The 10000-nt window shown below is 41.9% G+C and overlaps 1 protein-coding gene across 1 annotated transcript in view; it reads left to right on the top strand.

Moving 5' to 3' along the window:
• The window catches only part of grin2ba (glutamate receptor, ionotropic, N-methyl D-aspartate 2B-a), a gene marked incomplete at its 3' end in the record, with an annotated part of 71973 nt that overhangs the window by 15404 nt on the left and 46569 nt on the right, over nt 1–10000 (top strand). The gene's annotated exons all lie outside the window — the stretch shown is intronic.

Here is a 10000-nt window from a genome sequence, read left to right as displayed (position 1 = left end):
TATATACTATTACTGCATAATTATCAAAAAAGTTAATATAATAAAGTCCTTTCACGTCACCATTTTGCGTGTTGTTGTGAGCCTACACTTCACATAATAGGCATGTAGGTGGCGCCTGGGCTTCATTTAACAAACTATGATAGTTTTCAAATGGTAAACGGTGTATCAATATAACTCCCATAGGCTATCCACAAGTGACTCGAATACTACTTACGATTAAAGCGACTTTTGGTGCTGGTTTTGTGCAGAGCTTTGTAGTCAATTACCATCCATTGTTTCAACGACGCAGATCCAGATCGCTTCATAAATGTAAATTCGTCTGTAATTTTCAAACAATTTCTGAATGACTGGAAAATTACCGCTCCACTTCACATTGTCCAATGAAATTTTAACTTGTTGTGCCAGATGACGATTGGTGGGTGTATTTTATAATAACAAACAAGCATCAACGAATTATGTAATATACTACCTTTGATTATTGAAAAAAGTTAAAAAATGGTACTAGGTACTCACTGAAAGAGGCGTATTTGGCTCGAGAGCATCGGTTCCTGAGCAGACTGTGTAATACCTACGTTTATACTAGTGGGTTTTCGCTTTGAAACGCATACCTTTTGCTACGGTTACGCCTGCCGTCCACAATACTCCAGAGTTTTAGACCCTCGAGAACGGAGACTGACCCCTTCAGTCGAGTCCGAAGCAAGACACGCAACCCATAGCAACGTGTCATGGCAACGGCACCTCGGACAGACACATAAAAATAAACGTGAATTTAGGCTACTTTAGTTTTGTACACATTGTCATTTTAATTGTAATCAAATGCATTTTGTTTTATTGACCACAATATTATCACTGATATTTGTTTGAGAGGGGCACTTTCGATTAGTTTTGAAAAAGGGCAGGGGCTCGAGCACCCTTTAAAAGCTAAATCTCCCTTTGCTTTGAACTTTGAGCATTGTAACTTTGCAGATGTTGTTTATGCTCAAACAGCAACATTACCCACTAACTAAAGTTAGAAAAGTGAAATCATAATCAACCACCCCTTTAAGCACCTACTCTCTACCATTACGGTGAGGCTGGATTGAGCACAGGGGTTGTAGGTGGAGTGCGGGAGGAGTCGAAAAGGAATATTTTTGTTTAAGCTAGCTCGGATACTGCTAATGATTAATTTGCTAGATCTAATTCTGAGTAAATAGATGCAGAATTAAGGTTGAGGCTGCCTCCCCTTGAGTATGGGTCTTTTATGCAGGCGGCTCCTTTATGATCCTTAAAATTACAGCGTTTTGCTGAGGCCTACGTAGTTTGGCCTCTTCTTCCTATAAAGAGTCGTTCTTCTGAGGCCTCCACTCACCTGAGCTCCATTTAGACAGTAACATCAAGTGTGTCAGTTCTCTGTGAGGCTGCCTTGGTAAACTGCCTTTAAGGTTGAGTGTAGTTTGGCGTCCTCTCGCTGTAGAGTGTAGTTCTGCGGAGGCCTCCGCTCCCCTGAGCTCCATTTAGCCGCATCGATCTCCAAGGTAAGGTGATCTGCTAACCCTAACCCCTAGGGGCAGCTGCCTCCTTTTAAGGGGCTTTAGGAGGCGGCTCCCTTGTGGTAATGAAGTCGTAATTGCCTCCCCCAGAATTGGGGTCCCATAGGCAGGAGGCTCCTACATTTATCTAGAGAAAACTTTTTTTTAATAGACAGCTTCCCTAGAATGCAAACTTTAGCATATTTGCAAGGTCGTAGTTGCCTTCCCCTATAGTGGGTTCTTAAGCAGGCAGCTCCCCAGAATTGGGGTCCACTAAATAGTAGGCTCCTTCATATATCTAGATGAAACTGCCTCCCTATTATGGGGTCTTCAACAGGCAGTTTCCCTAGAATGCAATCTTGCAAGGTCGTAGTTGCCTTCCCCTATAGTGGGTTCTTAAGCGGGCGGCTCCCTTGTGTAAGCAGTGAAGTAGAAACAGGCTCCCCCAACCGGGTCCCCTAAACAGGCAGTTTTCTCGAGTGCTCCGGAGATCAATAGCTTGGTTGAACCTGGGTCCCCCCTTCCATGCTAAGCATGGCGCCGAGTATGGCTGCCGTGTCTCTCGCGCCTCCACGACCACGCAGCTTCTTAGTTATTTTATTATACTTTTGTTTAACATATGTATGTAAAGTTGTTAGCCTGCTAGCTTATGACAGAGATACTTTATTAGAAATTCGAGACTCAACGATTAACCGCCCCATTCCGGAGTATATTCATATTGACCCACTGGTCGCATCAACAGAGGAATACCCATATACCAACTCAGCGGCGAGACCAAGGCAAAGACGCAACAAACGCCGGAAAAGAGGACGCAGAGCCGGGATACTTGTGAGACTCAGGCGGCGAGCAACCCGATCTCCACTCCCCAGTATACTGCTGGCAAACGTTCAGTCTCTGGATAATAAGCTGAATGAACTCTGGGCTAGAACATCCTTTCAACGTGAGACAAGAGACTGTAATGTTATTTGCCTAACAGAAACTTGGCTATCACCGAGCGTGCCCGATCACGCAGTTGCCCCCCATGGCTTCTCCGTGTTTCGGGCTGACAGATCAGCTGACCTCTCGGGGAAGAAGAAAGGTGGTGGAGTCTGTTTCCTTACCAACAATGTGTGGTGTAATCCGGACAGTATACATACCATAAAGACATTTTGCTAACCTGATGTGGAATACTTAATGCTGCTGTGTAGACCATTCTGGCTGCCGAGGGAGTTTACGGCCGTCGTTTTAACAGCAGTCTATATTCCACCGCAAGCAAATACGGAGAGCGCACTGAGGGAACTGTATAACTCCGTCGCTTACGTTGAAGATAAATATCCGGAGGCAGCTTCTATATTGCTTGGAGATTTTAACCAAGCTTCTTTGAGCAAGGTACTGCCGAAATATTTGCCGCATATTCATTTCAAAACTCGCGGCAGTAAAACTTTAGATCACTGCTATTCTCCCTTCCGCAATGCTTACAAACCCCTCCTCCGGCCACCGTTCGGGAAGTCAGACCACACCTCTATTTTGCTGCTGCCAGCTTATAAGCATAAGTTAAAACAGACAGCGCCCACCATGAGGTCAATCCCTCGTTGGTCCGACCAATCGGATGCTGAGCTCCAGGACTGTTTTGAGACTGTGGATTGGGAGGTGTTTTGGGAGGCGACTGCTGATATTCACGAATATACCGACGTAGTGATGTGTTTTATACTGAAGTGTTTTGAAGACATTGTCCCTATGCAATCAGTCCGTGTTTTTCCCAATCAAAAAGCATGGCTTGATCATTCTGTAAGATTAGCCCTCACTGCAAGAGACAAAGCCTTTTCTTCTGGGAACTTGGAGGAGAAGAAAATAGCTCAATACAACCTCCGCAAGGCAATTAAGCTGGCAAAGAGGCAATATAAGGAGAAAATTGAGAAACAGCTGACTGAAAACGATTCACGCAGGGTATACATTCTATATCGGACCTTAAGGCAAGACCTAGTTATACAACTAATGTCTTGCCTACACTGCCAGATGAGCTGAATCTTTTTTATGCCCGGTTTGAAACCACCAACACGACCCCCCAGAGTAGTCCCGCAAGCAGTGCAAACACTCCCAACAACATACCAAGGAAATTCCACATCACAGAGGGTGATGTGCGACGTGTGTTTGAACGGGTGAACATCCGAAAAGCTGCTGGGCCGGATGGGATTCCTGGCCGGGTGATTAGAACTTGCACATCACAACTTGCAGGCGTGTTTGCGGACATTTTCAACCATTGTCTGTCTCTCTCTGTATTTCCCTCTTGCTTTAAATCCTCTGCAATAGTGCCAATTCCCAAGAAGAGCAAAATCATGTGCCTAAATGATTGGCGGCCTGTTGCCCTCACTCCGATAGTGAGTAAATGTTTTGAACGGCTTATAAGAGATTACATCAGCACTCTTGTCCCAAAAACTCTGGGTCACCATCAGTTTGCCTATCGAGAACATAGATCCACAGAGGATGCTATATCCACAGTACTCCACAACACACTCACACACCTGGAAAATGAAAACTCTTATGTCAGAATTCTTTTTATTGACTATAGCTCGGCATTTAATACAATAATCCCCTCTAGACTGGTCACAAAACTCAGCAGCCTTGGTTTTCCACCTGACCTCTGCAATCTCATCCTGGACTTCCTAAGTAACCGCCGTCAGGTGGTTAGGATGGGGTCCATCACCTCTGCTCCTCTAACCGTGAGTACCGGAGCGCCCCAAGGCTGTGTGCTTAGTCCTCTTCTTTACTCACTGTACACATATGACTGCACACCATTACACTCGTCAAACCTCATTATCAAGTACGCTGATGACACCACGGTAGTGGGCCTGATTAGAGGTGACAACGAGTTGTTGTACAGGGAGGAAGTGGAGAATCTGGTACAATGGTGTCAGGATAACAATTTGTCACTAAATGTGGCAAAAATGAAAGAGCTGGTGGTGGACTTCAGGAAGAGGAAGAGAGCTGAATTTACTCCTTTGATGATTCAGGGGAATGCTGTGGAAAGGGTGAGAAGTTTTAAGTTCCTTGGGATCAACATTACCAACAACCTCACCTGGGACCTACACACTACAGGAATAGTGGGGAAGGCCCAGCAACGCCTATTCCATCTTAGGCGCTTGAGGAAATTTGGCATGGGCCCCAATGTTCTCTGTGCCTTCTATCGGGGCACAATTGAAAGTGTCCTCACAGGGGCCATCACCTCCTGGTATGGCAACTGCACTACAAACAGCCGCAGAGCAATACAAAGAGTGGTTAAAACTGCTCAGAAAATATGCGGCTGTGAGCTTGTACCTATAGCAGGCCTGTATCAGGAGAGGTGCAAGAAGAAGGCACAAAGGATTGTCAAGGACCCCAGCCACCCTAACAGCAACCTTTTCCAGCGGCTTCCCTCTGGCAAGCGCTACTGCAGTCTGAGAGCAAAAACCTGCAGACTTAGAGACTCATTTTTTCACAAAGCTATTAGGCTTCTTAACAGTAGATAGACCCTTATTTATTATGGAGATGTAATGTACTGTATTTTATCATTGTGTTTATCATAATTTTATCATTGTGTTTATCATTGTTGTTGGAGTGTGTGTGTGTGTGTGTGTGTGTGTGTGTGTGTGTGTGTGTGTGTGTGTGTGTGTGTTCTTAACATATGGATATAGGCATTTTTAAGCTGCTGCTGGTCAGGAGGGGGGGAGACCTAAGATTTTTGCTCTTGCATTGTATGTAAATATGATATGAGATGCAACTTCAATAAACTGAAACTGAAACAGAGACTGTAAGCAGGTCCTCTGCTCCCACAAGAGAGCTGGAGATGATCCCCAGACTGCAGGAGCTATAGTGGAGTGGACCCTCTCCGTTACTGGGACACCTTCTCTTGGGTCCTCCACGCTCTGCTCCGGCTCAGGCAGACTTCAGAGATTATAGCACGACTAACACTTTGCAGCCATTTTCTAGTTTCCTTTAGTGAGCGTAGTTCACCCTTCCCTTATATGTTTTCTTTATTAGGGTCTATCGTCCCTGGTCCCTAAGTTTGGGATCACAGTCTTGGTTGAGCATTGGACTCGCCTCAGCTCCTCAGAGAACCCATCTCTGGGCCCTGGGGAGAAGTGGTTTTGCCTGAGCTTTGCATGCCTTCTCACTGGTTAAGACGCTGACTCTCGGTCAGACGGGGTGGAATATTTTGCTACTTAAACTCTCCCCTGTGGTGTTTCGGGGTTAGCCCCTTCATGAGTCAATACTAAGGTTGAAGTTGTCTCCTACAATAATATGTCAGCACCGTGTATGTAAAAGTTTGTAGTTTTGAGATAATGACGTTTATGCGTGGTTTGTGAAGAAAAAAAATGTCACTGAAATAAGGCCATGAAACCCATACTGATTATTTCTTCACAAGACTTTTGAAATTTGTATCACATAATAATATTTGAATTAAATCATCCTGCCCACTTATTTAGATAAAACAATATATTGATTTAAAATTTGTAAGACATGTTTAATGTAAGAAAGCTTTATGCAAGGAGACGTGAATCATCATGAATATTGATGTGTTTCACACCTGAGAAAGACAAAGACCCTCCCATAATGGCCCTATCAGGTGGGACTGTGAGGGAACTAGAACAAAGAATGAGGAGAGATTTAAAAAAGAATGGCTTTTTGATTGTTTGGATTTATTTAGAACACAACAATCCAAAGATACACAGCGAAGGACAAAAAAGCACATTATTGAACACACTGATCTAAAGACAGAGACTTGAACAGTCACACACCTTTGTGCCATTCCTGAAACGTACTTGCATACCTGTCATTTCCAAGGTGTTTGATTTTTCAGTTTACCATGTTCATGTACAGAGACTCATGTGAATGTTGACTCATCAGTGGAGCATCTGGTCCCTGTAAATACAAAAACAAAAAAAAACACAACTGTGAACATGCTGATATCAAGAGAAACTATAGGGATGTGCGATTTTGGGGAGAAATTTGAGATTTTTCTGGTTAAAATTGCGATTTAAAATTGACAAAAAATATATATATAATGAACTGCTGGTTTGTTGTGCCTTGTAGGCATATACTTGTAGTGCAGCATAAAATAATAATAACAATAGCCTAATAATAATTTTTACTTTAGCCTACAGAAATGCCGGCGGCCTATAACGATAAATCGTTAAAAAGGAACACCTCATTACACTACACTAGAGAAAAATATATGAATTATCATTTTACTTCAAATGTTTCCATTCGTTATGAAGTGAGATTGGAGTAAAAACATGAAGCCTAATGTTTGGCGCTTTTTACTTTTCAAACGCACAGCGCGAGCAGAGAACATTCACTGAAGTGATCTAGTCGCTCCAAACATTATTGTTACTACATTATAAATATCTACATTTGAGCAGATATCCACAAACATGGGTCTAAACATTATAATATTCACCATATTAGTTTAATATATTATAATAATTATAATAATATTAGTGTAAAACACTCATACTAGCCTACTTTTATATAATGCTGTGTTTTATTATCGAACATAAAAGCATCCTCATGTCGTACATGTATATAAATGTAGCATTGAAAGGTTGCCTACCTGTCTATAGTTCATATTTCAACATGTTTCTGTCTATTTCATATATTGTAGTCTGTCATCCGTTTAACTAGTAGCTACTATGTGAAGTTTATGTAACATAAACAAGTTTATCCATTGTGCATCATTTTATTATATCCATGTACCATATTTTCCAGAAATGCATTTTAATCGTCTGAAATGTGCTGCGACATTAATGTCTGTATTGGTGCTGAATGAGAGAGGAACGTGAGGTCAAATGGATGTGAGTATAGGAGACCATGGGCCCTATCTTACACCCGGCGCAATGTAGCGCCAAGCGCGACGCAAGTGTGTTTAGCTAGTTTCAGCCCGACGCAGTTTTCATTTTCACGTCCTGCACCACGTTGTTTAAATAGTAGGGCTGTCCCCGACTATGGATTTTCATAGTCGAATCAGAATCGTCATGTCTTGCCTATAGTCGACTAATAGTCGAATCATGTGTATGGGGGTGGGGCTTTAACGTTTCAAAGCCGCGATGTACAGAAAATCACACAAAGACATAGAAGAAAATGTATAAAAACATTTTTGATCAATAAAACTAAGAAATAACATAAATAACTCCAGAAAGGCCACATTGCAGATTTGCATTTCACATGCAAATCAAATTAAATCAGCTAAATTACCTGTGCGAGCAGGCCAGCCTACAGCACAACATCGATGCACTGAAAAAATAAACAATTAATTTACTAAATTAAATTAGAACAGAATATACCTTTCTAATAAATAAAAATACAAAACAAAATAAATCAGAATCAAGTCACAGGATGAGGAGCAAATGTGTGCAAAATGCCTAAAGTGCAGGGGAACATATATTCAAAACACAAGCCACAAATAGTTAGATTAGATAACCCTGACAGATTAATAAATAAAATAAAAATAAATAAATTATTAAAATAACGATAGTAGCCAGAATTTTCAACTTTGTCTTTTTAACTGCATAAACAACAATAAATGCTAAACTGGAGAGGCAGTCTTCAGCTAAACATGTTCACAGCATCCAAAAATAAAATTAGAACCGGCTGAAAAGTTTTGAAATTACTTTTACCTGATCGAGAGAACAAATCCTGAAAGTCTTTCACTCTGTCTGTCCGTTGGGAGTCTTTTCAAATTGTGCGCGCGGATAAAATACATTCTAACGTGAAACCCAGTCTATGCGTGAAACATGTTAACGTTGGGCGGCAGAAGTGTGATCATGGTTTTCCTGATGCTAAATCCAGCCTTGGAGAATATCCTTTCTGATGGTGTACATCCACACTTTAGATTTTCTTATCCCAGACATTGTTAAAGATTTAAATCCTTGCCGCGAAGACACTCCTCTGTCGGTCACGGATTGAAAGTGAAACTTAAATCTGTCACGGGGTGTTTGGATTTATTCACGCACGTTAAAAATATTTATTAAAAGCTTCTTTCTTTGCACATTTTTATATACAGCATTATCATAATAGGCTGAATATTAACGTATTGACAGAAAACCGGTAGTTCTATGTGAAATCAGACATTGAGCGTCCTCATATAGCCAAAGTGACATGATCCTCGTTTCATAACACCTCTGCGAAGATTCGACCGTGAGATCGGTAGTCGAATCAGGCTCCTCCAATCGAAGCATCGAATCTTCGACTATTTGGGGTCACCCCTATTAAATAGAAAATGCATTTGCGCCCATTTGAGCGCCCATGGGCTGCTGGTCTGAGAACGAGTGTGGCGCATTGTTGGAGCGTTGCTATTTTGAGGAACAGAAATAGACTGAGCCGTTGACCGACTGAAACCTGCTCTAAAGTCAATGGCGCAATATTTTTTTTGTTATTTAAAGGAGTCATGAACTGGATTGTTTTATTATTTTATAATGTTGCCTGGGGTGCCCTTATAATGTTAGTATGATTTTTACATCAAAAATTGTCATAATTTATAAATAAAAGCCATTTTTCCAAGCCTGATTTCAGCCTCAGATTTGAACGCTCTGTTTTAAGGGGCGTGTCTGCTGTGAGACGCCCACTGCTGTGATTGGCTGACATGCTTGCATATGAAATAGCTAGTATTACATGAACTCTCTCGAAAACTTTTACTACGTTTTTACTATTACAGCTATCGAGATTAACAAATCGTGAAAAGTATCGTTTAAAGCATTATATTTAAATCTATTCCATCACATGAAAGGTTGCAGCATGATGAGCACTGACTGAGCAGATGACAGACAGTCTGTTGATCGCGCGAATAAAGATCTTATCATTGCAACGCAATTTCTGTAAAATGTTTAGCACAGACACCTAAGTCAGTGGGAAGGGTTGTAGGAACCGTGTCATTAAAAATGAATTTAACCCACTGGTCCCTGATAGCTTGGTCCGTTCTTGGGAGAGAAAAAACATTTCCATGATTCTGATTCTGGCAGTCAACAACAGAGCAACTCACGTGTGCACTACGTTTCTGCATCTTTCACGGTCGAGTACGTACTTCCAATCAGAATTCATGGCGGTGCTCGACTGAATATGAGGGGGAGAGGGGCAGGGCGGGCTTCCTGCAGCATAGGTCTGCGGTGTCCATATATGGTATATCCTGCGCCGACTTGTATTTGAGTGTGCGTGCACGTGGGCTGGTTGACGAACCCAGGGGTAAACAAACGCTTCATTTTTAAATATCGGCTTCCCGGCCAGTGTATAATCGTTAGGCAATCATAACATACATTTTTTCTCGTGGAAAAGTGAAAATTACAGGTCATGATTCCTTTAAAGCGCGTTAGTAATGTGCGCCTATAGGCGGGTCCACAATGCACGTACACTCTGCTTATTACACACACACTCTGCTTATTACACACACAGGGACGCACAGCAGCACACAAACATGCCAAATATTAAAATTAAAAGGATTACAATGTAAAGATTATTATTGTGTCCATAAAGATATTGTGAAT

The sequence above is a fragment of the Leuciscus leuciscus genome (genome assembly GCF_965113295.1).
Source record: "Leuciscus leuciscus genome assembly, chromosome: 1".
NCBI lineage: Eukaryota > Metazoa > Chordata > Actinopteri > Cypriniformes > Leuciscidae > Leuciscus > Leuciscus leuciscus.
This window is presented reverse-complemented; position numbering and strand designations above follow the sequence as displayed.